This window comes from Schistocerca serialis, chromosome 4 (assembly GCF_023864345.2).
Source record: "Schistocerca serialis cubense isolate TAMUIC-IGC-003099 chromosome 4, iqSchSeri2.2, whole genome shotgun sequence".
Lineage (NCBI taxonomy): Eukaryota > Metazoa > Arthropoda > Insecta > Orthoptera > Acrididae > Schistocerca > Schistocerca serialis.
In genome coordinates, this window is record NC_064641.1 from 36,132,141 (window position 1) to 36,159,887 (window position 27,747).

General features: G+C 52.0%; 49 non-coding genes across 49 annotated transcripts; 10 read left to right on the forward strand and 39 right to left on the reverse strand.

Moving 5' to 3' along the window:
- Positions 1-32: 32 nt before the first annotated feature.
- Trnas-aga (transfer RNA serine (anticodon AGA)) lies at positions 33-114 on the reverse strand. The gene has a single exon. It is a non-coding gene; the product is annotated as a tRNA-Ser (tRNA).
- A 139-nt stretch (positions 115-253) lies between these two features.
- Positions 254-326, reverse strand: Trnak-uuu (transfer RNA lysine (anticodon UUU)). Its single transcript has one exon. It is a non-coding gene; the product is annotated as a tRNA-Lys (tRNA).
- Positions 327-605: 279 nt separating this feature from the next.
- Positions 606-677, reverse strand: Trnae-uuc (transfer RNA glutamic acid (anticodon UUC)). Its single transcript has one exon. It is a non-coding gene; the product is annotated as a tRNA-Glu (tRNA).
- Positions 678-999: 322 nt separating this feature from the next.
- Trnam-cau (transfer RNA methionine (anticodon CAU)) lies at positions 1,000-1,072 on the reverse strand. The gene has a single exon. It is a non-coding gene; the product is annotated as a tRNA-Met (tRNA).
- An 813-nt stretch (positions 1,073-1,885) lies between these two features.
- Positions 1,886-1,957, forward strand: Trnag-ucc (transfer RNA glycine (anticodon UCC)). Its single transcript has one exon. It is a non-coding gene; the product is annotated as a tRNA-Gly (tRNA).
- Positions 1,958-2,235: 278 nt separating this feature from the next.
- Trnas-aga (transfer RNA serine (anticodon AGA)) lies at positions 2,236-2,317 on the reverse strand. The gene has a single exon. It is a non-coding gene; the product is annotated as a tRNA-Ser (tRNA).
- A 139-nt stretch (positions 2,318-2,456) lies between these two features.
- Trnak-uuu (transfer RNA lysine (anticodon UUU)) lies at positions 2,457-2,529 on the reverse strand. Its single transcript has one exon. It is a non-coding gene; the product is annotated as a tRNA-Lys (tRNA).
- A 279-nt stretch (positions 2,530-2,808) lies between these two features.
- On the reverse strand, positions 2,809-2,880 carry Trnae-uuc (transfer RNA glutamic acid (anticodon UUC)). The gene has a single exon. It is a non-coding gene; the product is annotated as a tRNA-Glu (tRNA).
- Positions 2,881-3,202: 322 nt separating this feature from the next.
- Positions 3,203-3,275, reverse strand: Trnam-cau (transfer RNA methionine (anticodon CAU)). The gene has a single exon. It is a non-coding gene; the product is annotated as a tRNA-Met (tRNA).
- An 813-nt stretch (positions 3,276-4,088) lies between these two features.
- Positions 4,089-4,160, forward strand: Trnag-ucc (transfer RNA glycine (anticodon UCC)). Its single transcript has one exon. It is a non-coding gene; the product is annotated as a tRNA-Gly (tRNA).
- A 278-nt stretch (positions 4,161-4,438) lies between these two features.
- On the reverse strand, positions 4,439-4,520 carry Trnas-aga (transfer RNA serine (anticodon AGA)). The gene has a single exon. It is a non-coding gene; the product is annotated as a tRNA-Ser (tRNA).
- A 139-nt stretch (positions 4,521-4,659) lies between these two features.
- Trnak-uuu (transfer RNA lysine (anticodon UUU)) lies at positions 4,660-4,732 on the reverse strand. The gene has a single exon. It is a non-coding gene; the product is annotated as a tRNA-Lys (tRNA).
- Positions 4,733-5,011: 279 nt separating this feature from the next.
- Positions 5,012-5,083, reverse strand: Trnae-uuc (transfer RNA glutamic acid (anticodon UUC)). Its single transcript has one exon. It is a non-coding gene; the product is annotated as a tRNA-Glu (tRNA).
- Positions 5,084-5,405: 322 nt separating this feature from the next.
- Trnam-cau (transfer RNA methionine (anticodon CAU)) lies at positions 5,406-5,478 on the reverse strand. Its single transcript has one exon. It is a non-coding gene; the product is annotated as a tRNA-Met (tRNA).
- Positions 5,479-6,291: 813 nt separating this feature from the next.
- On the forward strand, positions 6,292-6,363 carry Trnag-ucc (transfer RNA glycine (anticodon UCC)). The gene has a single exon. It is a non-coding gene; the product is annotated as a tRNA-Gly (tRNA).
- A 278-nt stretch (positions 6,364-6,641) lies between these two features.
- On the reverse strand, positions 6,642-6,723 carry Trnas-aga (transfer RNA serine (anticodon AGA)). The gene has a single exon. It is a non-coding gene; the product is annotated as a tRNA-Ser (tRNA).
- A 139-nt stretch (positions 6,724-6,862) lies between these two features.
- Trnak-uuu (transfer RNA lysine (anticodon UUU)) lies at positions 6,863-6,935 on the reverse strand. Its single transcript has one exon. It is a non-coding gene; the product is annotated as a tRNA-Lys (tRNA).
- A 279-nt stretch (positions 6,936-7,214) lies between these two features.
- Positions 7,215-7,286, reverse strand: Trnae-uuc (transfer RNA glutamic acid (anticodon UUC)). The gene has a single exon. It is a non-coding gene; the product is annotated as a tRNA-Glu (tRNA).
- Positions 7,287-7,608: 322 nt separating this feature from the next.
- Positions 7,609-7,681, reverse strand: Trnam-cau (transfer RNA methionine (anticodon CAU)). Its single transcript has one exon. It is a non-coding gene; the product is annotated as a tRNA-Met (tRNA).
- An 813-nt stretch (positions 7,682-8,494) lies between these two features.
- Trnag-ucc (transfer RNA glycine (anticodon UCC)) lies at positions 8,495-8,566 on the forward strand. Its single transcript has one exon. It is a non-coding gene; the product is annotated as a tRNA-Gly (tRNA).
- A 278-nt stretch (positions 8,567-8,844) lies between these two features.
- On the reverse strand, positions 8,845-8,926 carry Trnas-aga (transfer RNA serine (anticodon AGA)). Its single transcript has one exon. It is a non-coding gene; the product is annotated as a tRNA-Ser (tRNA).
- A 139-nt stretch (positions 8,927-9,065) lies between these two features.
- Positions 9,066-9,138, reverse strand: Trnak-uuu (transfer RNA lysine (anticodon UUU)). Its single transcript has one exon. It is a non-coding gene; the product is annotated as a tRNA-Lys (tRNA).
- A 279-nt stretch (positions 9,139-9,417) lies between these two features.
- Trnae-uuc (transfer RNA glutamic acid (anticodon UUC)) lies at positions 9,418-9,489 on the reverse strand. Its single transcript has one exon. It is a non-coding gene; the product is annotated as a tRNA-Glu (tRNA).
- A 322-nt stretch (positions 9,490-9,811) lies between these two features.
- Trnam-cau (transfer RNA methionine (anticodon CAU)) lies at positions 9,812-9,884 on the reverse strand. Its single transcript has one exon. It is a non-coding gene; the product is annotated as a tRNA-Met (tRNA).
- Positions 9,885-10,697: 813 nt separating this feature from the next.
- On the forward strand, positions 10,698-10,769 carry Trnag-ucc (transfer RNA glycine (anticodon UCC)). Its single transcript has one exon. It is a non-coding gene; the product is annotated as a tRNA-Gly (tRNA).
- A 278-nt stretch (positions 10,770-11,047) lies between these two features.
- Positions 11,048-11,129, reverse strand: Trnas-aga (transfer RNA serine (anticodon AGA)). Its single transcript has one exon. It is a non-coding gene; the product is annotated as a tRNA-Ser (tRNA).
- A 139-nt stretch (positions 11,130-11,268) lies between these two features.
- Positions 11,269-11,341, reverse strand: Trnak-uuu (transfer RNA lysine (anticodon UUU)). Its single transcript has one exon. It is a non-coding gene; the product is annotated as a tRNA-Lys (tRNA).
- A 279-nt stretch (positions 11,342-11,620) lies between these two features.
- Positions 11,621-11,692, reverse strand: Trnae-uuc (transfer RNA glutamic acid (anticodon UUC)). The gene has a single exon. It is a non-coding gene; the product is annotated as a tRNA-Glu (tRNA).
- Positions 11,693-12,014: 322 nt separating this feature from the next.
- Trnam-cau (transfer RNA methionine (anticodon CAU)) lies at positions 12,015-12,087 on the reverse strand. The gene has a single exon. It is a non-coding gene; the product is annotated as a tRNA-Met (tRNA).
- Positions 12,088-12,900: 813 nt separating this feature from the next.
- On the forward strand, positions 12,901-12,972 carry Trnag-ucc (transfer RNA glycine (anticodon UCC)). Its single transcript has one exon. It is a non-coding gene; the product is annotated as a tRNA-Gly (tRNA).
- A 5,881-nt stretch (positions 12,973-18,853) lies between these two features.
- Trnak-uuu (transfer RNA lysine (anticodon UUU)) lies at positions 18,854-18,926 on the reverse strand. The gene has a single exon. It is a non-coding gene; the product is annotated as a tRNA-Lys (tRNA).
- A 279-nt stretch (positions 18,927-19,205) lies between these two features.
- Trnae-uuc (transfer RNA glutamic acid (anticodon UUC)) lies at positions 19,206-19,277 on the reverse strand. The gene has a single exon. It is a non-coding gene; the product is annotated as a tRNA-Glu (tRNA).
- A 322-nt stretch (positions 19,278-19,599) lies between these two features.
- Trnam-cau (transfer RNA methionine (anticodon CAU)) lies at positions 19,600-19,672 on the reverse strand. Its single transcript has one exon. It is a non-coding gene; the product is annotated as a tRNA-Met (tRNA).
- Positions 19,673-20,485: 813 nt separating this feature from the next.
- Trnag-ucc (transfer RNA glycine (anticodon UCC)) lies at positions 20,486-20,557 on the forward strand. Its single transcript has one exon. It is a non-coding gene; the product is annotated as a tRNA-Gly (tRNA).
- Positions 20,558-20,835: 278 nt separating this feature from the next.
- On the reverse strand, positions 20,836-20,917 carry Trnas-aga (transfer RNA serine (anticodon AGA)). Its single transcript has one exon. It is a non-coding gene; the product is annotated as a tRNA-Ser (tRNA).
- Positions 20,918-21,057: 140 nt separating this feature from the next.
- Trnak-uuu (transfer RNA lysine (anticodon UUU)) lies at positions 21,058-21,130 on the reverse strand. The gene has a single exon. It is a non-coding gene; the product is annotated as a tRNA-Lys (tRNA).
- A 279-nt stretch (positions 21,131-21,409) lies between these two features.
- On the reverse strand, positions 21,410-21,481 carry Trnae-uuc (transfer RNA glutamic acid (anticodon UUC)). The gene has a single exon. It is a non-coding gene; the product is annotated as a tRNA-Glu (tRNA).
- A 322-nt stretch (positions 21,482-21,803) lies between these two features.
- Trnam-cau (transfer RNA methionine (anticodon CAU)) lies at positions 21,804-21,876 on the reverse strand. The gene has a single exon. It is a non-coding gene; the product is annotated as a tRNA-Met (tRNA).
- Positions 21,877-22,689: 813 nt separating this feature from the next.
- On the forward strand, positions 22,690-22,761 carry Trnag-ucc (transfer RNA glycine (anticodon UCC)). The gene has a single exon. It is a non-coding gene; the product is annotated as a tRNA-Gly (tRNA).
- Positions 22,762-23,031: 270 nt separating this feature from the next.
- On the reverse strand, positions 23,032-23,113 carry Trnas-aga (transfer RNA serine (anticodon AGA)). The gene has a single exon. It is a non-coding gene; the product is annotated as a tRNA-Ser (tRNA).
- A 139-nt stretch (positions 23,114-23,252) lies between these two features.
- On the reverse strand, positions 23,253-23,325 carry Trnak-uuu (transfer RNA lysine (anticodon UUU)). The gene has a single exon. It is a non-coding gene; the product is annotated as a tRNA-Lys (tRNA).
- Positions 23,326-23,621: 296 nt separating this feature from the next.
- On the reverse strand, positions 23,622-23,693 carry Trnae-uuc (transfer RNA glutamic acid (anticodon UUC)). The gene has a single exon. It is a non-coding gene; the product is annotated as a tRNA-Glu (tRNA).
- Positions 23,694-24,001: 308 nt separating this feature from the next.
- On the reverse strand, positions 24,002-24,074 carry Trnam-cau (transfer RNA methionine (anticodon CAU)). The gene has a single exon. It is a non-coding gene; the product is annotated as a tRNA-Met (tRNA).
- Positions 24,075-25,053: 979 nt separating this feature from the next.
- Positions 25,054-25,125, forward strand: Trnag-ucc (transfer RNA glycine (anticodon UCC)). Its single transcript has one exon. It is a non-coding gene; the product is annotated as a tRNA-Gly (tRNA).
- A 267-nt stretch (positions 25,126-25,392) lies between these two features.
- On the reverse strand, positions 25,393-25,474 carry Trnas-aga (transfer RNA serine (anticodon AGA)). Its single transcript has one exon. It is a non-coding gene; the product is annotated as a tRNA-Ser (tRNA).
- Positions 25,475-25,613: 139 nt separating this feature from the next.
- Trnak-uuu (transfer RNA lysine (anticodon UUU)) lies at positions 25,614-25,686 on the reverse strand. Its single transcript has one exon. It is a non-coding gene; the product is annotated as a tRNA-Lys (tRNA).
- Positions 25,687-25,982: 296 nt separating this feature from the next.
- On the reverse strand, positions 25,983-26,054 carry Trnae-uuc (transfer RNA glutamic acid (anticodon UUC)). The gene has a single exon. It is a non-coding gene; the product is annotated as a tRNA-Glu (tRNA).
- Positions 26,055-26,362: 308 nt separating this feature from the next.
- Positions 26,363-26,435, reverse strand: Trnam-cau (transfer RNA methionine (anticodon CAU)). The gene has a single exon. It is a non-coding gene; the product is annotated as a tRNA-Met (tRNA).
- A 979-nt stretch (positions 26,436-27,414) lies between these two features.
- Positions 27,415-27,486, forward strand: Trnag-ucc (transfer RNA glycine (anticodon UCC)). Its single transcript has one exon. It is a non-coding gene; the product is annotated as a tRNA-Gly (tRNA).
- Positions 27,487-27,747: the final 261 nt, after the last annotated feature.

Sequence of the window (27,747 nt, forward strand, 5' to 3'; positions counted from 1 at the left end):
TCTTCTTAAACAAAAAAATAAAAAAAAAGAGACGCAGTCGGTAGGACTCGAACCTACGCTCCCAGAGGGAATCAGATTTCTAGTCAGACGCCTTAACCACTCGGCCACGACTGCTCGCAGCCAAAAGTTCCCTCGAATCGTGAAAACTCAAACCGTTCTGCGCAGTATGTTGACAGGAAACGAACTCCGTGCACTGATTACGGCAGGGCTACCAGCGCTACGAGACGAGCCATTACGGAAGCGTTAAAATCTTCGCCCGGACAGGGACTCGAACCCTGGACCCTTAGGTTAAAAGCCTAATGCTCTACCGACTGAGCTATCCGGGCTCACACTTGTTGGGGGATGGAGCAGCTGCAGGCAATGTGAATAACTGGAACGCGTAATTGCTGGCTTCTGGCGCAACTGGCGACTTCACCGACTTGCCACTGACGCTGGTAGCAGCCCAACAGCGGACCAGTGCCTCTTCTCCCTTTATCCCGGTGCTGACAGTAATTGCATCTCGTGCCTTTTTTCCCCGATTACGCTCGGTTGAAGCTCCGGAAGGAGGGCGACAAACGAGGGTTGGAGGGCCAAAACATGGAGGGTCGTGTGCGCAAAAACTTCGCTTCCGGTACCGGGAATCGAACCCTGGCCTCCTGGGTGAAAGCCAGGTATCCTAGCCACTAGACCACACCGGATTTGCTCGATAAGTGTCAGATTTACTCCCTCTCCTCTGGCATTTCGTGCTGAATCCGGACTCAGTGGTGTTCTCTGTTTGCGAGCATATTTGCGCCTACAGACTGGCATGGCGCACAGCTCGAAACTGACTATTCATTGCTGTTTGCATCATATTTTACTCATAACAGGGGAGGAGAAAGGTCAAAGCTGTACCTTGCCATAGCTGGATGTAAACATTTTGACGCTGAGGCGTGGACTCCTTGTGGATAACAAACGACAATTCAGTTCGTTCCCTAGCAACAGCAACGCCGTTAATTCAGCCATGATGTACAGCAAATTATATGCCCCGGGTGAGGATCGAACTCACGACCTTAAGATTATGAGACTTACGCGCTGCCCACTGCGCTACCGAGGCACGTCTGCAACCAACGTCCCAGGAAACTTGGTAAGCCTCGCATATTAGAGATAGACAGTTTGCGCTTTCTCAAGAATCTGTTGTGTTGCTACACGTGCTTTCCCGAATTGCTAGATTAAACTGCTGCCGCGGCTTTTCCAACGGAAAGCAGCACTGCCTGAGGTTACAGTACATCGCCCTTGCGGCACCTGAACACGGCGGCCTGTAGGGCCAGGCTGACGCTAGAGTTCAGAAATAGCACGCGTCCGTCCAAGTACGGTCTCTTGCGTGCTGCGTGTTTGGTTCTTCTCACAGCGAATCCTGCTATACATTTCTGAGGCTGACGCAGCTCAAACGAGCAATCGGCGCGGCAGCATTATAGCGAGAACAGCAAAACGATGCATCGGCCGGGAATCGAACCCGGGCCGCCCGCGTGGTAGGCGAACAACCTGCCGCTTTTTTTGTTGTTGTTCTCATTTTTTTAGTTGCATTTGTTGGGGGCGGTCGACCGTGCTTCCCGAGCATATTCCAGAGTAGCTGTCTGCAGGGAAAGTGGGATTGCCACCCAACGACGCCGGATACAACCGAAAAAAGTGCTACACACGCGGAGTCCCCCACTACACTGCCTTAAAGCGACCGCTCATCACTATCGTGTGAGTAACCTTGCGGCCGCGGCGACGAGTCTTGCCCAAAGACGCAGCGTGCGTGGAGGCGCTGCCCGAACGCGTGTGGATGCACCCTCCTACCTCGTAAAGCGCCTACAGCTACTATCACCGTGGGCCGCTGCCGGCGGGCGGGAAGCCGACACAGCGCGGCGTCACGGGCAGCGGCTGTGCGGTGGTGGTGTAATGGTGAGCATAGTTGCCTTCCAAGCAGTTGATCCGGGTTCGATTCCCGGCCACCGCAACGGGCGCAAATTTTTACGTATGAGTATGTGAGCCACGTGCTGTTAAATTAACGTTTTCTTTCCGTCGTTGCTCCACGCAGGCCATCCTGTAGTATGTCCCGACTTGTCCCGACTTTGCTCGGCTGACGCGAAAGCTGACGCTTGGAATTCGCCCTTATCAAGAGGACAGGCGATATAAACGGCTGTGAGAGGTGAGGTGTAGCGAAGTACCAAAACGACAGGCAAACTGCGAAATTTTCTGCTCCTTCTTCTTAAACAAAAAAATAAAAAAAAGAGACGCAGTCGGTAGGACTCGAACCTACGCTCCCAGAGGGAATCAGATTTCTAGTCAGACGCCTTAACCACTCGGCCACGACTGCTCGCAGCCAAAAGTTCCCTCGAATCGTGAAAACTCAAACCGTTCTGCGCAGTATGTTGACAGGAAACGAACTCCGTGCACTGATTACGGCAGGGCTACCAGCGCTACGAGACGAGCCATTACGGAAGCGTTAAAATCTTCGCCCGGACAGGGACTCGAACCCTGGACCCTTAGGTTAAAAGCCTAATGCTCTACCGACTGAGCTATCCGGGCTCACACTTGTTGGGGGATGGAGCAGCTGCAGGCAATGTGAATAACTGGAACGCGTAATTGCTGGCTTCTGGCGCAACTGGCGACTTCACCGACTTGCCACTGACGCTGGTAGCAGCCCAACAGCGGACCAGTGCCTCTTCTCCCTTTATCCCGGTGCTGACAGTAATTGCATCTCGTGCCTTTTTTCCCCGATTACGCTCGGTTGAAGCTCCGGAAGGAGGGCGACAAACGAGGGTTGGAGGGCCAAAACATGGAGGGTCGTGTGCGCAAAAACTTCGCTTCCGGTACCGGGAATCGAACCCTGGCCTCCTGGGTGAAAGCCAGGTATCCTAGCCACTAGACCACACCGGATTTGCTCGATAAGTGTCAGATTTACTCCCTCTCCTCTGGCATTTCGTGCTGAATCCGGACTCAGTGGTGTTCTCTGTTTGCGAGCATATTTGCGCCTACAGACTGGCATGGCGCACAGCTCGAAACTGACTATTCATTGCTGTTTGCATCATATTTTACTCATAACAGGGGAGGAGAAAGGTCAAAGCTGTACCTTGCCATAGCTGGATGTAAACATTTTGACGCTGAGGCGTGGACTCCTTGTGGATAACAAACGACAATTCAGTTCGTTCCCTAGCAACAGCAACGCCGTTAATTCAGCCATGATGTACAGCAAATTATATGCCCCGGGTGAGGATCGAACTCACGACCTTAAGATTATGAGACTTACGCGCTGCCCACTGCGCTACCGAGGCACGTCTGCAACCAACGTCCCAGGAAACTTGGTAAGCCTCGCATATTAGAGATAGACAGTTTGCGCTTTCTCAAGAATCTGTTGTGTTGCTACACGTGCTTTCCCGAATTGCTAGATTAAACTGCTGCCGCGGCTTTTCCAACGGAAAGCAGCACTGCCTGAGGTTACAGTACATCGCCCTTGCGGCACCTGAACACAGCGGCCTGTAGGGCCAGGCTGACGCTAGAGTTCAGAAATAGCACGCGTCCGTCCAAGTACGGTCTCTTGCGTGCTGCGTGTTTGGTTCTTCTCACAGCGAATCCTGCTATACATTTCTGAGGCTGACGCAGCTCAAACGAGCAATCGGCGCGGCAGCATTATAGCGAGAACAGCAAAACGATGCATCGGCCGGGAATCGAACCCGGGCCGCCCGCGTGGTAGGCGAACAACCTGCCGCTTTTTTTGTTGTTGTTCTCATTTTTTTAGTTGCATTTGTTGGGGGCGGTCGACCGTGCTTCCCGAGCATATTCCAGAGTAGCTGTCTGCAGGGAAAGTGGGATTGCCACCCAACGACGCCGGATACAACCGAAAAAAGTGCTACACACGCGGAGTCCCCCACTACACTGCCTTAAAGCGACCGCTCATCACTATCGTGTGAGTAACCTTGCGGCCGCGGCGACGAGTCTTGCCCAAAGACGCAGCGTGCGTGGAGGCGCTGCCCGAACGCGTGTGGATGCACCCTCCTACCTCGTAAAGCGCCTACAGCTACTATCACCGTGGGCCGCTGCCGGCGGGCGGGAAGCCGACACAGCGCGGCGTCACGGGCAGCGGCTGTGCGGTGGTGGTGTAATGGTGAGCATAGTTGCCTTCCAAGCAGTTGATCCGGGTTCGATTCCCGGCCACCGCAACGGGCGCAAATTTTTACGTATGAGTATGTGAGCCACGTGCTGTTAAATTAACGTTTTCTTTCCGTCGTTGCTCCACGCAGGCCATCCTGTAGTATGTCCCGACTTGTCCCGACTTTGCTCGGCTGACGCGAAAGCTGACGCTTGGAATTCGCCCTTATCAAGAGGACAGGCGATATAAACGGCTGTGAGAGGTGAGGTGTAGCGAAGTACCAAAACGACAGGCAAACTGCGAAATTTTCTGCTCCTTCTTCTTAAACAAAAAAATAAAAAAAAGAGACGCAGTCGGTAGGACTCGAACCTACGCTCCCAGAGGGAATCAGATTTCTAGTCAGACGCCTTAACCACTCGGCCACGACTGCTCGCAGCCAAAAGTTCCCTCGAATCGTGAAAACTCAAACCGTTCTGCGCAGTATGTTGACAGGAAACGAACTCCGTGCACTGATTACGGCAGGGCTACCAGCGCTACGAGACGAGCCATTACGGAAGCGTTAAAATCTTCGCCCGGACAGGGACTCGAACCCTGGACCCTTAGGTTAAAAGCCTAATGCTCTACCGACTGAGCTATCCGGGCTCACACTTGTTGGGGGATGGAGCAGCTGCAGGCAATGTGAATAACTGGAACGCGTAATTGCTGGCTTCTGGCGCAACTGGCGACTTCACCGACTTGCCACTGACGCTGGTAGCAGCCCAACAGCGGACCAGTGCCTCTTCTCCCTTTATCCCGGTGCTGACAGTAATTGCATCTCGTGCCTTTTTTCCCCGATTACGCTCGGTTGAAGCTCCGGAAGGAGGGCGACAAACGAGGGTTGGAGGGCCAAAACATGGAGGGTCGTGTGCGCAAAAACTTCGCTTCCGGTACCGGGAATCGAACCCTGGCCTCCTGGGTGAAAGCCAGGTATCCTAGCCACTAGACCACACCGGATTTGCTCGATAAGTGTCAGATTTACTCCCTCTCCTCTGGCATTTCGTGCTGAATCCGGACTCAGTGGTGTTCTCTGTTTGCGAGCATATTTGCGCCTACAGACTGGCATGGCGCACAGCTCGAAACTGACTATTCATTGCTGTTTGCATCATATTTTACTCATAACAGGGGAGGAGAAAGGTCAAAGCTGTACCTTGCCATAGCTGGATGTAAACATTTTGACGCTGAGGCGTGGACTCCTTGTGGATAACAAACGACAATTCAGTTCGTTCCCTAGCAACAGCAACGCCGTTAATTCAGCCATGATGTACAGCAAATTATATGCCCCGGGTGAGGATCGAACTCACGACCTTAAGATTATGAGACTTACGCGCTGCCCACTGCGCTACCGAGGCACGTCTGCAACCAACGTCCCAGGAAACTTGGTAAGCCTCGCATATTAGAGATAGACAGTTTGCGCTTTCTCAAGAATCTGTTGTGTTGCTACACGTGCTTTCCCGAATTGCTAGATTAAACTGCTGCCGCGGCTTTTCCAACGGAAAGCAGCACTGCCTGAGGTTACAGTACATCGCCCTTGCGGCACCTGAACACAGCGGCCTGTAGGGCCAGGCTGACGCTAGAGTTCAGAAATAGCACGCGTCCGTCCAAGTACGGTCTCTTGCGTGCTGCGTGTTTGGTTCTTCTCACAGCGAATCCTGCTATACATTTCTGAGGCTGACGCAGCTCAAACGAGCAATCGGCGCGGCAGCATTATAGCGAGAACAGCAAAACGATGCATCGGCCGGGAATCGAACCCGGGCCGCCCGCGTGGTAGGCGAACAACCTGCCGCTTTTTTTGTTGTTGTTCTCATTTTTTTAGTTGCATTTGTTGGGGGCGGTCGACCGTGCTTCCCGAGCATATTCCAGAGTAGCTGTCTGCAGGGAAAGTGGGATTGCCACCCAACGACGCCGGATACAACCGAAAAAAGTGCTACACACGCGGAGTCCCCCACTACACTGCCTTAAAGCGACCGCTCATCACTATCGTGTGAGTAACCTTGCGGCCGCGGCGACGAGTCTTGCCCAAAGACGCAGCGTGCGTGGAGGCGCTGCCCGAACGCGTGTGGATGCACCCTCCTACCTCGTAAAGCGCCTACAGCTACTATCACCGTGGGCCGCTGCCGGCGGGCGGGAAGCCGACACAGCGCGGCGTCACGGGCAGCGGCTGTGCGGTGGTGGTGTAATGGTGAGCATAGTTGCCTTCCAAGCAGTTGATCCGGGTTCGATTCCCGGCCACCGCAACGGGCGCAAATTTTTACGTATGAGTATGTGAGCCACGTGCTGTTAAATTAACGTTTTCTTTCCGTCGTTGCTCCACGCAGGCCATCCTGTAGTATGTCCCGACTTGTCCCGACTTTGCTCGGCTGACGCGAAAGCTGACGCTTGGAATTCGCCCTTATCAAGAGGACAGGCGATATAAACGGCTGTGAGAGGTGAGGTGTAGCGAAGTACCAAAACGACAGGCAAACTGCGAAATTTTCTGCTCCTTCTTCTTAAACAAAAAAATAAAAAAAAGAGACGCAGTCGGTAGGACTCGAACCTACGCTCCCAGAGGGAATCAGATTTCTAGTCAGACGCCTTAACCACTCGGCCACGACTGCTCGCAGCCAAAAGTTCCCTCGAATCGTGAAAACTCAAACCGTTCTGCGCAGTATGTTGACAGGAAACGAACTCCGTGCACTGATTACGGCAGGGCTACCAGCGCTACGAGACGAGCCATTACGGAAGCGTTAAAATCTTCGCCCGGACAGGGACTCGAACCCTGGACCCTTAGGTTAAAAGCCTAATGCTCTACCGACTGAGCTATCCGGGCTCACACTTGTTGGGGGATGGAGCAGCTGCAGGCAATGTGAATAACTGGAACGCGTAATTGCTGGCTTCTGGCGCAACTGGCGACTTCACCGACTTGCCACTGACGCTGGTAGCAGCCCAACAGCGGACCAGTGCCTCTTCTCCCTTTATCCCGGTGCTGACAGTAATTGCATCTCGTGCCTTTTTTCCCCGATTACGCTCGGTTGAAGCTCCGGAAGGAGGGCGACAAACGAGGGTTGGAGGGCCAAAACATGGAGGGTCGTGTGCGCAAAAACTTCGCTTCCGGTACCGGGAATCGAACCCTGGCCTCCTGGGTGAAAGCCAGGTATCCTAGCCACTAGACCACACCGGATTTGCTCGATAAGTGTCAGATTTACTCCCTCTCCTCTGGCATTTCGTGCTGAATCCGGACTCAGTGGTGTTCTCTGTTTGCGAGCATATTTGCGCCTACAGACTGGCATGGCGCACAGCTCGAAACTGACTATTCATTGCTGTTTGCATCATATTTTACTCATAACAGGGGAGGAGAAAGGTCAAAGCTGTACCTTGCCATAGCTGGATGTAAACATTTTGACGCTGAGGCGTGGACTCCTTGTGGATAACAAACGACAATTCAGTTCGTTCCCTAGCAACAGCAACGCCGTTAATTCAGCCATGATGTACAGCAAATTATATGCCCCGGGTGAGGATCGAACTCACGACCTTAAGATTATGAGACTTACGCGCTGCCCACTGCGCTACCGAGGCACGTCTGCAACCAACGTCCCAGGAAACTTGGTAAGCCTCGCATATTAGAGATAGACAGTTTGCGCTTTCTCAAGAATCTGTTGTGTTGCTACACGTGCTTTCCCGAATTGCTAGATTAAACTGCTGCCGCGGCTTTTCCAACGGAAAGCAGCACTGCCTGAGGTTACAGTACATCGCCCTTGCGGCACCTGAACACAGCGGCCTGTAGGGCCAGGCTGACGCTAGAGTTCAGAAATAGCACGCGTCCGTCCAAGTACGGTCTCTTGCGTGCTGCGTGTTTGGTTCTTCTCACAGCGAATCCTGCTATACATTTCTGAGGCTGACGCAGCTCAAACGAGCAATCGGCGCGGCAGCATTATAGCGAGAACAGCAAAACGATGCATCGGCCGGGAATCGAACCCGGGCCGCCCGCGTGGTAGGCGAACAACCTGCCGCTTTTTTTGTTGTTGTTCTCATTTTTTTAGTTGCATTTGTTGGGGGCGGTCGACCGTGCTTCCCGAGCATATTCCAGAGTAGCTGTCTGCAGGGAAAGTGGGATTGCCACCCAACGACGCCGGATACAACCGAAAAAAGTGCTACACACGCGGAGTCCCCCACTACACTGCCTTAAAGCGACCGCTCATCACTATCGTGTGAGTAACCTTGCGGCCGCGGCGACGAGTCTTGCCCAAAGACGCAGCGTGCGTGGAGGCGCTGCCCGAACGCGTGTGGATGCACCCTCCTACCTCGTAAAGCGCCTACAGCTACTATCACCGTGGGCCGCTGCCGGCGGGCGGGAAGCCGACACAGCGCGGCGTCACGGGCAGCGGCTGTGCGGTGGTGGTGTAATGGTGAGCATAGTTGCCTTCCAAGCAGTTGATCCGGGTTCGATTCCCGGCCACCGCAACGGGCGCAAATTTTTACGTATGAGTATGTGAGCCACGTGCTGTTAAATTAACGTTTTCTTTCCGTCGTTGCTCCACGCAGGCCATCCTGTAGTATGTCCCGACTTGTCCCGACTTTGCTCGGCTGACGCGAAAGCTGACGCTTGGAATTCGCCCTTATCAAGAGGACAGGCGATATAAACGGCTGTGAGAGGTGAGGTGTAGCGAAGTACCAAAACGACAGGCAAACTGCGAAATTTTCTGCTCCTTCTTCTTAAACAAAAAAATAAAAAAAAGAGACGCAGTCGGTAGGACTCGAACCTACGCTCCCAGAGGGAATCAGATTTCTAGTCAGACGCCTTAACCACTCGGCCACGACTGCTCGCAGCCAAAAGTTCCCTCGAATCGTGAAAACTCAAACCGTTCTGCGCAGTATGTTGACAGGAAACGAACTCCGTGCACTGATTACGGCAGGGCTACCAGCGCTACGAGACGAGCCATTACGGAAGCGTTAAAATCTTCGCCCGGACAGGGACTCGAACCCTGGACCCTTAGGTTAAAAGCCTAATGCTCTACCGACTGAGCTATCCGGGCTCACACTTGTTGGGGGATGGAGCAGCTGCAGGCAATGTGAATAACTGGAACGCGTAATTGCTGGCTTCTGGCGCAACTGGCGACTTCACCGACTTGCCACTGACGCTGGTAGCAGCCCAACAGCGGACCAGTGCCTCTTCTCCCTTTATCCCGGTGCTGACAGTAATTGCATCTCGTGCCTTTTTTCCCCGATTACGCTCGGTTGAAGCTCCGGAAGGAGGGCGACAAACGAGGGTTGGAGGGCCAAAACATGGAGGGTCGTGTGCGCAAAAACTTCGCTTCCGGTACCGGGAATCGAACCCTGGCCTCCTGGGTGAAAGCCAGGTATCCTAGCCACTAGACCACACCGGATTTGCTCGATAAGTGTCAGATTTACTCCCTCTCCTCTGGCATTTCGTGCTGAATCCGGACTCAGTGGTGTTCTCTGTTTGCGAGCATATTTGCGCCTACAGACTGGCATGGCGCACAGCTCGAAACTGACTATTCATTGCTGTTTGCATCATATTTTACTCATAACAGGGGAGGAGAAAGGTCAAAGCTGTACCTTGCCATAGCTGGATGTAAACATTTTGACGCTGAGGCGTGGACTCCTTGTGGATAACAAACGACAATTCAGTTCGTTCCCTAGCAACAGCAACGCCGTTAATTCAGCCATGATGTACAGCAAATTATATGCCCCGGGTGAGGATCGAACTCACGACCTTAAGATTATGAGACTTACGCGCTGCCCACTGCGCTACCGAGGCACGTCTGCAACCAACGTCCCAGGAAACTTGGTAAGCCTCGCATATTAGAGATAGACAGTTTGCGCTTTCTCAAGAATCTGTTGTGTTGCTACACGTGCTTTCCCGAATTGCTAGATTAAACTGCTGCCGCGGCTTTTCCAACGGAAAGCAGCACTGCCTGAGGTTACAGTACATCGCCCTTGCGGCACCTGAACACAGCGGCCTGTAGGGCCAGGCTGACGCTAGAGTTCAGAAATAGCACGCGTCCGTCCAAGTACGGTCTCTTGCGTGCTGCGTGTTTGGTTCTTCTCACAGCGAATCCTGCTATACATTTCTGAGGCTGACGCAGCTCAAACGAGCAATCGGCGCGGCAGCATTATAGCGAGAACAGCAAAACGATGCATCGGCCGGGAATCGAACCCGGGCCGCCCGCGTGGTAGGCGAACAACCTGCCGCTTTTTTTGTTGTTGTTCTCATTTTTTTAGTTGCATTTGTTGGGGGCGGTCGACCGTGCTTCCCGAGCATATTCCAGAGTAGCTGTCTGCAGGGAAAGTGGGATTGCCACCCAACGACGCCGGATACAACCGAAAAAAGTGCTACACACGCGGAGTCCCCCACTACACTGCCTTAAAGCGACCGCTCATCACTATCGTGTGAGTAACCTTGCGGCCGCGGCGACGAGTCTTGCCCAAAGACGCAGCGTGCGTGGAGGCGCTGCCCGAACGCGTGTGGATGCACCCTCCTACCTCGTAAAGCGCCTACAGCTACTATCACCGTGGGCCGCTGCCGGCGGGCGGGAAGCCGACACAGCGCGGCGTCACGGGCAGCGGCTGTGCGGTGGTGGTGTAATGGTGAGCATAGTTGCCTTCCAAGCAGTTGATCCGGGTTCGATTCCCGGCCACCGCAACGGGCGCAAATTTTTACGTATGAGTATGTGAGCCACGTGCTGTTAAATTAACGTTTTCTTTCCGTCGTTGCTCCACGCAGGCCATCCTGTAGTATGTCCCGACTTGTCCCGACTTTGCTCGGCTGACGCGAAAGCTGACGCTTGGAATTCGCCCTTATCAAGAGGACAGGCGATATAAACGGCTGTGAGAGGTGAGGTGTAGCGAAGTACCAAAACGACAGGCAAACTGCGAAATTTTCTGCTCCTTCTTCTTAAACAAAAAAATAAAAAAAAGAGACGCAGTCGGTAGGACTCGAACCTACGCTCCCAGAGGGAATCAGATTTCTAGTCAGACGCCTTAACCACTCGGCCACGACTGCTCGCAGCCAAAAGTTCCCTCGAATCGTGAAAACTCAAACCGTTCTGCGCAGTATGTTGACAGGAAACGAACTCCGTGCACTGATTACGGCAGGGCTACCAGCGCTACGAGACGAGCCATTACGGAAGCGTTAAAATCTTCGCCCGGACAGGGACTCGAACCCTGGACCCTTAGGTTAAAAGCCTAATGCTCTACCGACTGAGCTATCCGGGCTCACACTTGTTGGGGGATGGAGCAGCTGCAGGCAATGTGAATAACTGGAACGCGTAATTGCTGGCTTCTGGCGCAACTGGCGACTTCACCGACTTGCCACTGACGCTGGTAGCAGCCCAACAGCGGACCAGTGCCTCTTCTCCCTTTATCCCGGTGCTGACAGTAATTGCATCTCGTGCCTTTTTTCCCCGATTACGCTCGGTTGAAGCTCCGGAAGGAGGGCGACAAACGAGGGTTGGAGGGCCAAAACATGGAGGGTCGTGTGCGCAAAAACTTCGCTTCCGGTACCGGGAATCGAACCCTGGCCTCCTGGGTGAAAGCCAGGTATCCTAGCCACTAGACCACACCGGATTTGCTCGATAAGTGTCAGATTTACTCCCTCTCCTCTGGCATTTCGTGCTGAATCCGGACTCAGTGGTGTTCTCTGTTTGCGAGCATATTTGCGCCTACAGACTGGCATGGCGCACAGCTCGAAACTGACTATTCATTGCTGTTTGCATCATATTTTACTCATAACAGGGGAGGAGAAAGGTCAAAGCTGTACCTTGCCATAGCTGGATGTAAACATTTTGACGCTGAGGCGTGGACTCCTTGTGGATAACAAACGACAATTCAGTTCGTTCCCTAGCAACAGCAACGCCGTTAATTCAGCCATGATGTACAGCAAATTATATGCCCCGGGTGAGGATCGAACTCACGACCTTAAGATTATGAGACTTACGCGCTGCCCACTGCGCTACCGAGGCACGTCTGCAACCAACGTCCCAGGAAACTTGGTAAGCCTCGCATATTAGAGATAGACAGTTTGCGCTTTCTCAAGAATCTGTTGTGTTGCTACACGTGCTTTCCCGAATTGCTAGATTAAACTGCTGCCGCGGCTTTTCCAACGGAAAGCAGCACTGCCTGAGGTTACAGTACATCGCCCTTGCGGCACCTGAACACAGCGGCCTGTAGGGCCAGGCTGACGCTAGAGTTCAGAAATAGCACGCGTCCGTCCAAGTACGGTCTCTTGCGTGCTGCGTGTTTGGTTCTTCTCACAGCGAATCCTGCTATACATTTCTGAGGCTGACGCAGCTCAAACGAGCAATCGGCGCGGCAGCATTATAGCGAGAACAGCAAAACGATGCATCGGCCGGGAATCGAACCCGGGCCGCCCGCGTGGTAGGCGAACAACCTGCCGCTTTTTTTGTTGTTGTTCTCATTTTTTTAGTTGCATTTGTTGGGGGCGGTCGACCGTGCTTCCCGAGCATATTCCAGAGTAGCTGTCTGCAGGGAAAGTGGGATTGCCACCCAACGACGCCGGATACAACCGAAAAAAGTGCTACACACGCGGAGTCCCCCACTACACTGCCTTAAAGCGACCGCTCATCACTATCGTGTGAGTAACCTTGCGGCCGCGGCGACGAGTCTTGCCCAAAGACGCAGCGTGCGTGGAGGCGCTGCCCGAACGCGTGTGGATGCACCCTCCTACCTCGTAAAGCGCCTACAGCTACTATCACCGTGGGCCGCTGCCGGCGGGCGGGAAGCCGACACAGCGCGGCGTCACGGGCAGCGGCTGTGCGGTGGTGGTGTAATGGTGAGCATAGTTGCCTTCCAAGCAGTTGATCCGGGTTCGATTCCCGGCCACCGCAACGGGCGCAAATTTTTACGTATGAGTATGTGAGCCACGTGCTGTTAAATTAACGTTTTCTTTCCGTCGTTGCTCCACGCAGGCCATCCTGTAGTATGTCCCGACTTGTCCCGACTTTGCTCGGCTGACGCGAAAGCTGACGCTTGGAATTCGCCCTTATCAAGAGGACAGGCGATATAAACGGCTGTGAGAGGTGAGGTGTAGCGAAGTACCAAAACGACAGGCAAACTGCGAAATTTTCTGCTCCTTCTTCTTAAACAAAAAAATAAAAAAAAGAGACGCAGTCGGTAGGACTCGAACCTACGCTCCCAGAGGGAATCTGATTTCTAGTCAGACGCCTTAACCACTTTTTTTTTTTTTTTTTTTTTTTTTTTTTTTAACGAAATCCCCTCCTTTAGGGACCACCGTGAAGAGTTGTTCAAGAAGAATTTAAAAGGAAAAAAAAAACAAAAAGATGGTTTCTCATCTCAGATCCAAATGTATTCTGGTGATCCGTGTGCACTGTTGGAGGGAGGTACCGAGGCGCAGTGGCGGAAGTCAGGACACGAGGCAGAAGCAGTGGGGCCTCTTCGCGGCACTACAGGTGCTCCGCGTCCCAACCCACCCCCACACTCCCGGTTCACTACCCTATTCCCATTTTGTTGAATACTATGTTAAGCATATTTCCAAAGTTCTTGCCATGATTTTTGTATTGAAGTGTTTTGTGAAATTCGATTGCCATATGCATTTTGAATGCGACAGGATCATCATCCCCAAGTTTGTTAAAGATATAACTAGAATAATTACCCAGTAACCAAGCCACAGTATTATTTTTCGTCTGTGGGTAAAACTTAAAATCAGGCCGATAGATCATCATTGCGTGGACATTGGCGGGAACACTGCGAGTGATAAGTGCGACTTGTTGCTGAATCCAGTTCCAGTTGTGGAGACGTTCCCCACAGGTGCATCTGTGCAGCACGGTATCTGTGAGGTTGCAGTGAAGACAGAGGTCGGTAGCACTCAGCCCTATCCGGTGGAGTCGCTCATTGGTACTTATGATATTATTGACTGCTTTGTACCACGCAGTACGAGCATCCGAGCTCAAAACAGTGGAACCAACGTTTCGCCATACTGCATCCCATTGGACTCCACTATATTTGCTAACAATCGGATTCTGGCTTTCGTGTTCCCTCCTTTCCGCCAAAATTGCTTTTGCCGTTAAGGACTGAGTGTGCCGTAACTGGTGACTAAGGTAGCTATACTCGAGATAATACTCTCTGATATGTTTAAGCCGGTAACAAATAGGTTGAACATTCAGCGGAGATTCAAGACTGTGTGGCCGGACAGCATGAAATAACTGTGCCGTAAGACCATGAGGTTCATCCTGTATGATTGCCGCCGTGCGTGACACGTACAGAGCCAGTGCTTTGCGCCGTATGTCAACCAATCCCATCCCTCCATGCATTGGGTGTAGCGCTGCTGTTCGTGCAGATACACGAAAGATCTCGCCTTTCCATAGAAATTTCGTAACTTTTGACATGATATTTTGAGCCACTCCTGCAGGAATAGGAAGAACCTGCGCCGTGTAGAAGGCCTTAGATAAAACACACGTATTAATCAACGTAATTCTGTCAAATTGGTTCAGACTTCTGTGGTAGTTATCAATTACTGCACCGTTGATTTTGTGAGCCACATCCCTCCAGTTCGCCGCCGTCATGTTTAATATTGACGCCTTCAACACTATCCCTAGAGCTTTCAGTTCACTGACGTGTGTGGCACACGAAATTTGAAGACGGTCTAGGCCTCGCAGATTTAAAAACTTGCTTTTCTGTTCATTGATGTGTGCTCCAGACGCCTGACAGTAGGTCTTGAGGACAGCTTCAAGCGCAGTGACGTCAGACTCATCTCTGATAACAATCCCAACATCATCCGCATAGGCTCCTGTTACGGACTTCACTCCTGAGATCGTTAAACCACTAAGCTTCGCCTGCAGGTGCGTGAGGAGCGGCTCGAGCGAAATGACGAACAGCAACATCGACAAGGGGCTGCCCTGAGGGACACCTCTGTCGATGAGGAGCCGTTTCGTGAGTTGCGAATTTACTGAAAATTTTGCAGTGATTCCGATGGCAACATTTTTTATTATTGCGATCGCGGACGGTAAGAAGCCCAAGCGCCGCAGTGTCTCTAGTAGGTACGTGTGGTTGACAAGATCAAATGCCTTAAAAAAATCGAGAAAGAGCAGACCACATTGTACGTTGCTGGCGTCAGCGAGCGCAATAATATCCCTATAAAAGGCAACCGTTTGCAGTATAGTCCGCCGAAAAGCACATGTTTGCTGTTTGCAAAGCATGTTGGAAGTGAGCGGCAGAAGCCTCATCTTAACTGCACGAGCTACAATCTTGTAATCGGAATTCAGTAGTGATATCGGCCGAAGATTTGTTACAGATTTTCCACCTCTGGTCTTAGGGAGGAGAACAATTTTACATTCTTTAAACTCTCCTGGAACAGACTGCCCCAGCAAGACCTCGTTCACCATGTCTGTGATCTTCGCTCCGAGTATGTGCCAGTACTTTTTATAAAATTCAATGGGAAGACCGTCAGGCCCAGGGGACTTGTTAGTAGGGGAACTGCAGATGATGTCGAAAACGTCTTCGTGACTGAAACCCGAAGAAAGACTTTCACTTTCGTCTGCAGTTATCCTCGAAGGAAGAACTTCAAGGAGTTGAGAAGCGCTGTCTGCATGGGGAGCGTTTGAAGTATAAGTCCTGACAAAGTAGCTGTAAAGTTCTCTGACGATATCGCGTTGATTTGTGACCGTCGTGCCATCTTCGAGTTTAAGTCCATCAATGAAAGCCCTCCTTCTATTCTTCGCGTGCTTGACAAGGTGATACAGGGCCACCGTTTCGTCTGCGCGTACTGATTTTACTTTGGATCGAACCTTAAGTCCTTCTAACTGCTCCCGTTTCAGACTGATTAACTTAGCTTTGATTCTCTGAATTTCCCCTATTCTAGTAGCCGTGGCATCCGCTCTGTCATACAAATCTCTTAATACGGAGTAATAAAATTCCATTGTCCTGCGAATTCCAGTAGCCCGTTCAATACCAAAGGACATAAGAACCCTGCGCAGTTTGGGCTTCGCTTTATAGGTCCACCATGCTATAATGCTAGGGAAGGCAGGAACAGTGCGGAGGCACTGTTCCCAAGCACGCCTGACGGCCTCCTCCAGGTCTGAGTCGGTTAATAATGAAAGATTAAGATGCCACTGATTTTTAAACCAGCGCGTGGGTTGTTGTTGTAAGTTGATACACGCAACCACGCCACTGTGGTCTGAGAAACTGGTAGGAATAGTTTCTACATTTAATAAGTTAGTTGCTAAGTTTTCAGACACATAAATCCTGTCGATCCTGCTACAGGAATTTCCAACGATGTGTGTGTACCTCACTAAAGTTGGGTACCGAGCTTCCCAGGTGTCCTTGAGTTTAAGATCATAAATAAGACGGTTTAAATCAGGTGAATAATTAAAATTCGGTGTCTGATCTTTTCCGGACAATACACAATTAAAATCACCTCCAATGATCAGCTGCGGAGGATTGTTCCGCAGTAAATAAATGATATCTTCCTTATAAAAGCGGGCTCTGTCAGCTCTACGAGTACTCCCGGAAGGCGCGTACAAATTAATAACAGTAACGCCAAAAATAGTGACACTCAGTCCTCGACCGGATTCTAATCTTTCAATGTGGGCAAACGGAATACCTTCCCTAATTAAGACGGCAGTCCCCACGTTCGTTTCTGGGGAAGAATTGATTATTGCAACAAAACCGGTAAGGTTTATTTGCTGCAAGGCCACCTCTTGTAAAAGGGCGATGTCTGTATCCGACTCGTAAAGATATTGTTGTAGAGCACGCACCTTGACGTCAGACCGGATCTTGTTAATATTTAACGTTGTTATTTTATATGCCTGTGACATACTGAGACCTATGCAGGAAGGGGGAGGAATTAATCATCGCCAACGGTCGGATCGTCATGCCATTCCATTTGTTTATCCGGTTGTAAAGCCAAGTCATGCTCGTTGTGTTTGCCCCCGGAATCTTTATTCTTAGTTTTCTTTCGGACAACGTTCACATTTGGTTGGATTCTGTTCCTGCGGCGCCCACTATGAGCCATCTCGGCAGACGGCGGCGTGGGCGGGTCGTGGGGAATGTCAACGGCCGACAACGGTCCCGACACTACGGCCGGAATCACTCGCGCCGTGTCCTCCGGCGGCAACCCAGCTGCGGAAGTACTTTCGCTGTCAACACGTTTGTTATCAAACTCCACATGAAGTGGTGTGTTGACATTTTCCGTCACCGACTGCTGTTTATGTTCGCGTTCCGTGTTATGACAACATTCCTGTTGTGTTGCCGTGTTGCGAGCCGCCGCCGTTGGCTGTTCGGCATCCTCAGCTAGAGGCGTGGTCTGTTTACTATCACGACTGTCTACGCCGTGGTGAACCCCTGCAGCGACCTGCTGTTCACATGTCGGTCGGTCCACCGGAACCTGTCGCTGTGGTTGGTTGGAGGGCCGACCATCCGTCCCCTGCGACGCCGCGACAGCAGCTGAAATGTCACTATGTGACATGCCAGAGGAAATATCGTCTACTAGAACGGAACTTTTTAAGAACTTAGTATCAGATCTACGTTCCTGCGAGTCCTGTCTCTTTGATTCTGGTGTACTGTGGGCTTCGTCCTCAGAACTACTCCCGTCACAAGTCCTACGCCGTTTGTTGGTAGCAGTGTCTCCGGTCGCAAGTGTCGGTTCGTCCGTACTTGTCCGAGGCAAGGTTGGAAAATCCTCAATGCGCACGACTTCCTGTTCATGCAACGCAGCTACACCCCCGGCTGTAGCACTTTCTGCCGCTTGATTATCGGTAATAATCTCCGCGAGCGTTAGCCGTTTCCGTTGCTGTAAGGAATTTTTTAAGACGAAAACCCGTTTAGGACAATCTTGACGCATGTGGCCACTCTCATTGCAGATGTGACACGTCAAAGTTTGACCAGAGTACGTAACTTGAACCCTGTAATCGCAAACCAGAATATGGGAAGGAATATTGACTTTCACATGCATATCTACTGACCGAACACCACTGAAACACTGCAAGCGATGTTGGCGAGACCAGCGTTCATTTCGAATCTGTTTGACATCCCCATACTTGCTTAACACATCTTTTAAATAACAATTTTCAACTTCCGGGGGCAAATTAAAAATACGTACATTTTTATATTCTACGTCGGCATTAGTAACGGTGACGGTACTTACAGAGTGATCCCGATGCCGGAATTCAACTCGCCCGCCATGCTTCATGAGTATCTTATCCAGCAACACAGGGTTCAGCAATTTGACAAAAAAACAATATTGCTCCATGTCGTAATATGCAGTGTGCACCTGATCAGAATTGATACCAATAACGTCCACTATCCAGTCATGAATTTCCAGTGATGTCGGTTGTACGTGACGGGTTGACTTTTCAAATTCAAAGCGGAGGGTACTTTTCCTGGGAAATAACCTGGCCATATCAGAAATTAACAAGCGGTCGAGGCCGCTAAATAATAACAAAGAAAACGGTTAGAAACTCCAAAACAATTAACGGAAAATTTCACTGCACTTATAACAGAAAGTAAACACAACACAAATATCACAACTCGCAAACTCTCCGGTTAACAGCGCTCTCAGCACGTCCGTGTAGCTCCGTGTCTCAAGCGCGACGAACCACTCGGCCACGACTGCTCGCAGCCAAACAGTTCCCTCGAATCGTGAAAACTCAAACCGTTCTGCGCAGTATGTTGACAGGAAACGAACTCCGTGCACTGATTACGGCAGGGCTACCAGCGCTACGAGACGAGCCATTACGGAAGCGTTAAAATCTTCGCCCGGACAGGGACTCGAACCCTGGACCCTTAGGTTAAAAGCCTAATGCTCTACCGACTGAGCTATCCGGGCTCACACTTGTTGGGGGATGGAGCAGCTGCAGGCAATGTGAATAACTGGAACGCGTAATTGCTGGCTTCTGGCGCAACTGGCGACTTCACCGACTTGCCACTGACGCTGGTAGCAGCCCAACAGCGGACCAGTGCCTCTTCTCCCTTTATCCCGGTGCTGACAGTAATTGCATCTCGTGCCTTTTTTCCCCGATTACGCTCGGTTGAAGCTCCGGAAGGAGGGCGACAAACGAGGGTTGGAGGGCCAAAACATGGAGGGTCGTGTGCGCAAAAACTTCGCTTCCGGTACCGGGAATCGAACCCTGGCCTCCTGGGTGAAAGCCAGGTATCCTAGCCACTAGACCACACCGGATTTGCTCGATAAGTGTCAGATTTACTCCCTCTCCTCTGGCATTTCGTGCTGAATCCGGACTCAGTGGTGTTCTCTGTTTGCGAGCATATTTGCGCCTACAGACTGGCATGGCGCACAGCTCGAAACTGACTATTCATTGCTGTTTGCATCATATTTTACTCATAACAGGGGAGGAGAAAGGTCAAAGCTGTACCTTGCCATAGCTGGATGTAAACATTTTGACGCTGAGGCGTGGACTCCTTGTGGATAACAAACGACAATTCAGTTCGTTCCCTAGCAACAGCAACGCCGTTAATTCAGCCATGATGTACAGCAAATTATATGCCCCGGGTGAGGATCGAACTCACGACCTTAAGATTATGAGACTTACGCGCTGCCCACTGCGCTACCGAGGCACGTCTGCAACCAACGTCCCAGGAAACTTGGTAAGCCTCGCATATTAGAGATAGACAGTTTGCGCTTTCTCAAGAATCTGTTGTGTTGCTACACGTGCTTTCCCGAATTGCTAGATTAAACTGCTGCCGCGGCTTTTCCAACGGAAAGCAGCACTGCCTGAGGTTACAGTACATCGCCCTTGCGGCACCTGAACACAGCGGCCTGTAGGGCCAGGTTGACGCTAGAGTTCAGAAATAGCACGCGTCCGTCCAAGTACGGTCTCTTGCGTGCTGCGTGTTTGGTTCTTCTCACAGCGAATCCTGCTATACATTTCTGAGGCTGACGCAGCTCAAACGAGCAATCGGCGCGGCAGCATTATAGCGAGAACAGCAAAACGATGCATCGGCCGGGAATCGAACCCGGGCCGCCCGCGTGGTAGGCGAACAACCTGCCGCTTTTTTTGTTGTTGTTCTCATTTTTTTAGTTGCATTTGTTGGGGGCGGTCGACCGTGCTTCCCGAGCATATTCCAGAGTAGCTGTCTGCAGGGAAAGTGGGATTGCCACCCAACGACGCCGGATACAACCGAAAAAAGTGCTACACACGCGGAGTCCCCCACTACACTGCCTTAAAGCGACCGCTCATCACTATCGTGTGAGTAACCTTGCGGCCGCGGCGACGAGTCTTGCCCAAAGACGCAGCGTGCGTGGAGGCGCTGCCCGAACGCGTGTGGATGCACCCTCCTACCTCGTAAAGCGCCTACAGCTACTATCACCGTGGGCCGCTGCCGGCGGGCGGGAAGCCGACACAGCGCGGCGTCACGGGCAGCGGCTGTGCGGTGGTGGTGTAATGGTGAGCATAGTTGCCTTCCAAGCAGTTGATCCGGGTTCGATTCCCGGCCACCGCAACGGGCGCAAATTTTTACGTATGAGTATGTGAGCCACGTGCTGTTAAATTAACGTTTTCTTTCCGTCGTTGCTCCACGCAGGCCATCCTGTAGTATGTCCCGACTTGTCCCGACTTTGCTCGGCTGACGCGAAAGCTGACGCTTGGAATTCGCCCTTATCAAGAGGACAGGCGATATAAACGGCTGTGAGAGGTGAGGTGTAGCGAAGTACCAAAACGACAGGCAAACTGCGAAATTTTCTGCTCCTTCTTCTTAAACAAAAAAATAAAAAAAAGAGACGCAGTCGGTAGGACTCGAACCTACGCTCCCAGAGGGAATCTGATTTCTAGTCAGACGCCTTAACCACTCGGCCACGACTGCTCGCAGCCAAACAGTTCCCTCGAATCGTGAAAACTCAAACCGTTCTGCGCAGTATGTTGACAGGAAACGAACTCCGTGCACTGATTACGGCAGGGCTACCAGCGCTACGAGACGAGCCATTACGGAAGCGTTAAAATCTTCGCCCGGACAGGGACTCGAACCCTGGACCCTTAGGTTAAAAGCCTAATGCTCTACCGACTGAGCTATCCGGGCTCACACTTGTTGGGGGATGGAGCAGCTGCAGGCAATGTGAATAACTGGAACGCGTAATTGCTGGCTTCTGGCGCAACTGGCGACTTCACCGACTTGCCACTGACGCTGGTAGCAGCCCAACAGCGGACCAGTGCCTCTTCTCCCTTTATCCCGGTGCTGACAGTAATTGCATCTCGTGCCTTTTTTCCCCGATTACGCTCGGTTGAAGCTCCGGAAGGAGGGCGACAAACGAGGGTTGGAGGGCCAAAACATGGAGGGTCGTGTGCGCAAAAACTTCGCTTCCGGTACCGGGAATCGAACCCTGGCCTCCTGGGTGAAAGCCAGGTATCCTAGCCACTAGACCACACCGGATTTGCTCGATAAGTGTCAGATTTACTCCCTCTCCTCTGGCATTTCGTGCTGAATCCGGACTCAGTGGTGTTCTCTGTTTGCGAGCATATTTGCGCCTACAGACTGGCATGGCGCACAGCTCGAAACTGACTATTCATTGCTGTTTGCATCATATTTTACTCATAACAGGGGAGGAGAAAGGTCAAAGCTGTACCTTGCCATAGCTGGATGTAAACATTTTGACGCTGAGGCGTGGACTCCTTGTGGATAACAAACGACAATTCAGTTCGTTCCCTAGCAACAGCAACGCCGTTAATTCAGCCATGATGTACAGCAAATTATATGCCCCGGGTGAGGATCGAACTCACGACCTTAAGATTATGAGACTTACGCGCTGCCCACTGCGCTACCGAGGCACGTCTGCAACCAACGTCCCAGGAAACTTGGTAAGCCTCGCATATTAGAGATAGACAGTTTGCGCTTTCTCAAGAATCTGTTGTGTTGCTACACGTGCTTTCCCGAATTGCTAGATTAAACTGCTGCCGCGGCTTTTCCAACGGAAAGCAGCACTGCCTGAGGTTACAGTACATCGCCCTTGCGGCACCTGAACACAGCGGCCTGTAGGGCCAGGCTGACGCTAGAGTTCAGAAATAGCACGCGTCCGTCCAAGTACGGTCTCTTGCGTGCTGCGTGTTTGGTTCTTCTCACAGCGAATCCTGCTATACATTTCTGAGGCTGACGCAGCTCAAACGAGCAATCGGCGCGGCAGCATTATAGCGAGAACAGCAAAACGATGCATCGGCCGGGAATCGAACCCGGGCCGCCCGCGTGGTAGGCGAACAACCTGCCGCTTTTTTTGTTGTTGTTCTCATTTTTTTAGTTGCATTTGTTGGGGGCGGTCGACCGTGCTTCCCGAGCATATTCCAGAGTAGCTGTCTGCAGGGAAAGTGGGATTGCCACCCAACGACGCCGGATACAACCGAAAAAAGTGCTACACACGCGGAGTCCCCCACTACACTGCCTTAAAGCGACCGCTCATCACTATCGTGTGAGTAACCTTGCGGCCGCGGCGACGAGTCTTGCCCAAAGACGCAGCGTGCGTGGAGGCGCTGCCCGAACGCGTGTGGATGCACCCTCCTACCTCGTAAAGCGCCTACAGCTACTATCACCGTGGGCCGCTGCCGGCGGGCGGGAAGCCGACACAGCGCGGCGTCACGGGCAGCGGCTGTGCGGTGGTGGTGTAATGGTGAGCATAGTTGCCTTCCAAGCAGTTGATCCGGGTTCGATTCCCGGCCACCGCAACGGGCGCAAATTTTTACGTATGAGTATGTGAGCCACGTGCTGTTAAATTAACGTTTTCTTTCCGTCGTTGCTCCACGCAGGCCATCCTGTAGTATGTCCCGACTTGTCCCGACTTTGCTCGGCTGACGCGAAAGCTGACGCTTGGAATTCGCCCTTATCAAAAGGACAGGCACTATAAACGGCTGAGAGAGGCGAGGTGTGGAGAGGTACCAAAACGACAGGCAATCTGCGAAATTTTCTGCTCGTTGTTCTTAAAGAAAAAAAACCGACGCAGTCGGTAGGACTCGAACCTACGCTCCCAGAGGGAATCTGATTTCTAGTCAGACGCCTTAACCACTCGGCCACGACTGCTCGTAACTGAAGTTTCCCTGGAATCGTGAAGAATCAAACCGGTCTGCGCAGAATGTTGACAGGAAACGAACTCCGTGCACTGATTACGGCAGGGTTACCATCGCTACGAGACGAGCCATTACGGAAACGTTAAAATCTTCGCCCGGACAGGGACTTGAACCTTGGACCCTTAGGTTAAAAGCCTAATGCTCTACCGACTGAGCTATCCGGGCTCACGCTCGTTGTGGATGGAGCGGCTGCAAGCAATGTAAATAACTGGAACGCGTGTGTAGGCGTACTACGGTAATTTCTGGCTTCTGGCGCAACTGGCGACTTCACCGACTTCCCACTGACGCTGGTAGCAGCCCAACAGCGGACCAGAGCCTCTTCTCCCTTTATTCCGGTGCCGACAGTAATTGCATCATGTGCCTGTTTTCCCCGATTACGTTCGGTCGAAGCTTCGGAAGGTGGGCGACAAACGACAGTTCGAAGGCCAAAACGTGGAGCGTTGTGTGCGCAAAAACTTCCGTTCCGGTACCGGGAATCGAACCCGGGCCTCCTGGGTGAAAGCCAGGTATCCTAGCCACTAGACCACACCGGATTTGCTCGATGAGCGTGAGGTTTTCTCCGTCTCCTCTCGTATTTCGTGCTGAATCTCGACTCAGTGCAGTTCTCCGTTTGCGAGCATATTTGCGCCTACAGACTGGCATGGCGCACAGCTCGAAATTGACTATTCATTATTTTACTCCTAACAAGGGAAGAGAAAGATCAAAGTTGTACGTTGTCATAATTGGAAATAAACATATTGACGCTGGGGCGTAGACTCCTTGTGGATAACGAACGACAATTAAGTTCGTTCCCTAGCAACAGCAACGCCGTTAATTCAGCCTTGATGTACAGCAAATTAAATGCCCCGGGTGAGGATTAAACTCACGACCTTAAGATTATGAGACTTACGCGCTACCTACTGCGCTACCGAGGCACGTTGCAAGTAACGTTACAGGAAACTTGGTAAGTCTCTCATATTAGAGATAGACAGTTTGCGCTTTCTCAAGAATCTGTTGTGTTGCTACACGTGCTTTCCCTACTTGCTAGATTAAACTGCTGCCGCAGCTTTTTCAACGGAACGCAGCACTGCCCGAGGTTACAGTACATCGCCCTTGCGGCACCTAAACACAGCGGCCTGTTGGGCCAGGCCGTCGTCAGAGTTCAGAAATAGCACGCGACCGTTCAAGTACGGTCTATTGCGTGCTGCGTGTATGGTTCTTCTCACAGCGAATCCCGCTATACATTCCTGAGGCTGACGCAGCTCAGGCGAAGAATCGGCGCGGCAGCATTATAGCGAGAACAGCAGAACGATGCATCGGCCGGGAATCGAACCCGGGCCGTCCGCATGCTAAGCGAGCATTCACCAATTTTATTTTTTTTTGTTCTCATTTCTTTCGTTGCATTTGTTGGGGGCGGACGTCCGATGGCGCCCGTTCATGTTCATCGTTGACTCGGTCTTTTATTACAGAGGGCAGATAACTCTCAGACCGAACACGCTGAGCTATCGTGCCGGCAAGCCTTAAGATTATGAGACTTACGCGCTGCCTACTGCACTGCTGAGGCACATGCCATTGAACCACCGATGCTCGACAAGCTGCCCGTGCTTCCCGAGTACTTTTCTGCAGGGGAAAGTGGGATTGCCACCCAGCGACGTCGGATACAACCGAAAAAAGTGCTACACACGCGGAGTGCTCCACTACACTGCCTTAAAACGAATGCTCATCTCTATCGTGTGAGTAACCTTGCGGCCGCGGCGGCTAGTCTTGCCCAAAGACGCAGCGTGCGTGGAGGCGCTACCCGAATGCGTGTGGATGCACCCTCCTACCTCGTAAAGCGCCTGCAGCTACTATCACCGTGGGCCGCTGCTGGCGGGCAGGAAGCCGACACAGCGGGGCGTTGCGAGCAGCGCCTGTGCGGTGGTGGTGTAATGGTGAGCATAGTTGCCTTCCAAGCAGTTGATCCGGGTTCGATTCCCGGCCGCCGCAAGTGGCGCTGGTTTTTTCGTATGAGTATGTGAGCCGCGTGCTGTTAAATGAAGGTTTTTTTCGTCGTAGCTCCACGCAGACCATCCTGTAGTATGTCCCGACTTGTCCCGACTTTGCTCGGCTGACGCGAAAGCTGACGCTTGGAATTCGCCCTTATCAAAAGGACAGGCACTATAAACGGCTGAGAGAGGCGAGGTGTGGAGAGGTACCAAAACGACAGGCAATCTGCGAAATTTTCTGCTCGTTGTTCTTAAAGAAAAAAACCGACGCAGTCGGTAGGACTCGAACCTACGCTCCCAGAGGGAATCTGATTTCTAGTCAGACGCCTTAACCACTCGGCCACGACTGCTCGTAACTGAAGTTTCCCTGGAATCGTGAAGAATCAAACCGGTCTGCGCAGAATGTTGACAGGAAACGAACTCCGTGCACTGATTACGGCAGGGTTACCATCGCTACGAGACGAGCCATTACGGAAACGTTAAAATCTTCGCCCGGACAGGGACTTGAACCCTGGACCCTTAGGTTAAAAGCCTAATGCTCTACCGACTGAGCTATCCGGGCTCACGCTCGTTGTGGATGGAGCGGCTGCAAGCAATGTAAATAACTGGAACGCGTGTGTAGGCGTACTACGGTAATTTCTGGCTTCTGGCGCAACTGGCGACTTCACCGACTTCCCACTGACGCTGGTAGCAGCCCAACAGCGGACCAGAGCCTCTTCTCCCTTTATTCCGGTGCCGACAGTAATTGCATCATGTGCCTGTTTTCCCCGATTACGTTCGGTCGAAGCTTCGGAAGGTGGGCGACAAACGACAGTTCGAAGGCCAAAACGTGGAGCGTTGTGTGCGCAAAAACTTCCGTTCCGGTACCGGGAATCGAACCCGGGCCTCCTGGGTGAAAGCCAGGTATCCTAGCCACTAGACCACACCGGATTTGCTCGATGAGCGTGAGGTTTTCTCCGTCTCCTCTCGTATTTCGTGCTGAATCTCGACTCAGTGCAGTTCTCCGTTTGCGAGCATATTTGCGCCTACAGACTGGCATGGCGCACAGCTCGAAATTGACTATTCATTATTTTACTCCTAACAAGGGAAGAGAAAGATCAAAGTTGTACGTTGTCATAATTGGAAATAAACATATTGACGCTGGGGCGTAGACTCCTTGTGGATAACGAACGACAATTAAGTTCGTTCCCTAGCAACAGCAACGCCGTTAATTCAGCCTTGATGTACAGCAAATTAAATGCCCCGGGTGAGGATTAAACTCACGACCTTAAGATTATGAGACTTACGCGCTACCTACTGCGCTACCGAGGCACGTTGCAAGTAACGTTACAGGAAACTTGGTAAGTCTCTCATATTAGAGATAGACAGTTTGCGCTTTCTCAAGAATCTGTTGTGTTGCTACACGTGCTTTCCCTACTTGCTAGATTAAACTGCTGCCGCAGCTTTTTCAACGGAACGCAGCACTGCCCGAGGTTACAGTACATCGCCCTTGCGGCACCTAAACACAGCGGCCTGTTGGGCCAGGCCGTCGTCAGAGTTCAGAAATAGCACGCGACCGTTCAAGTACGGTCTATTGCGTGCTGCGTGTATGGTTCTTCTCACAGCGAATCCCGCTATACATTCCTGAGGCTGACGCAGCTCAGGCGAAGAATCGGCGCGGCAGCATTATAGCGAGAACAGCAGAACGATGCATCGGCCGGGAATCGAACCCGGGCCGTCCGCATGCTAAGCGAGCATTCACCAATTTTATTTTTTTTTGTTCTCATTTCTTTCGTTGCATTTGTTGGGGGCGGACGTCCGATGGCGCCCGTTCATGTTCATCGTTGACTCGGTCTTTTATTACAGAGGGCAGATAACTCTCAGACCGAACACGCTGAGCTATCGTGCCGGCAAGCCTTAAGATTATGAGACTTACGCGCTGCCTACTGCACTGCTGAGGCACATGCCATTGAACCACCGATGCTCGACAAGCTGCCCGTGCTTCCCGAGTACTTTTCTGCAGGGGAAAGTGGGATTGCCACCCAGCGACGTCGGATACAACCGAAAAAAGTGCTACACACGCGGAGTGCTCCACTACACTGCCTTAAAACGAATGCTCATCTCTATCGTGTGAGTAACCTTGCGGCCGCGGCGGCTAGTCTTGCCCAAAGACGCAGCGTGCGTGGAGGCGCTACCCGAATGCGTGTGGATGCACCCTCCTACCTCGTAAAGCGCCTGCAGCTACTATCACCGTGGGCCGCTGCTGGCGGGCAGGAAGCCGACACAGCGGGGCGTTGCGAGCAGCGCCTGTGCGGTGGTGGTGTAATGGTGAGCATAGTTGCCTTCCAAGCAGTTGATCCGGGTTCGATTCCCGGCCGCCGCAAGTGGCGCTGGTTTTTTCGTATGAGTATGTGAGCCGCGTGCTGTTAAATGAAGGTTTTTTTCGTCGTAGCTCCACGCAGACCATCCTGTAGTATGTCCCGACTTGTCCCGACTTTGCTCGGCTGACGCGAAAGCTGACGCTTGGAATTCGCCCTTATCAAAAGGACAGGCACTATAAACGGCTGAGAGAGGCGAGGTGTGGAGAGGTACCAAAACGACAGGCAATCTGCGAAATTTTCTGCTCGTTGTTCTTAAAGAAAAA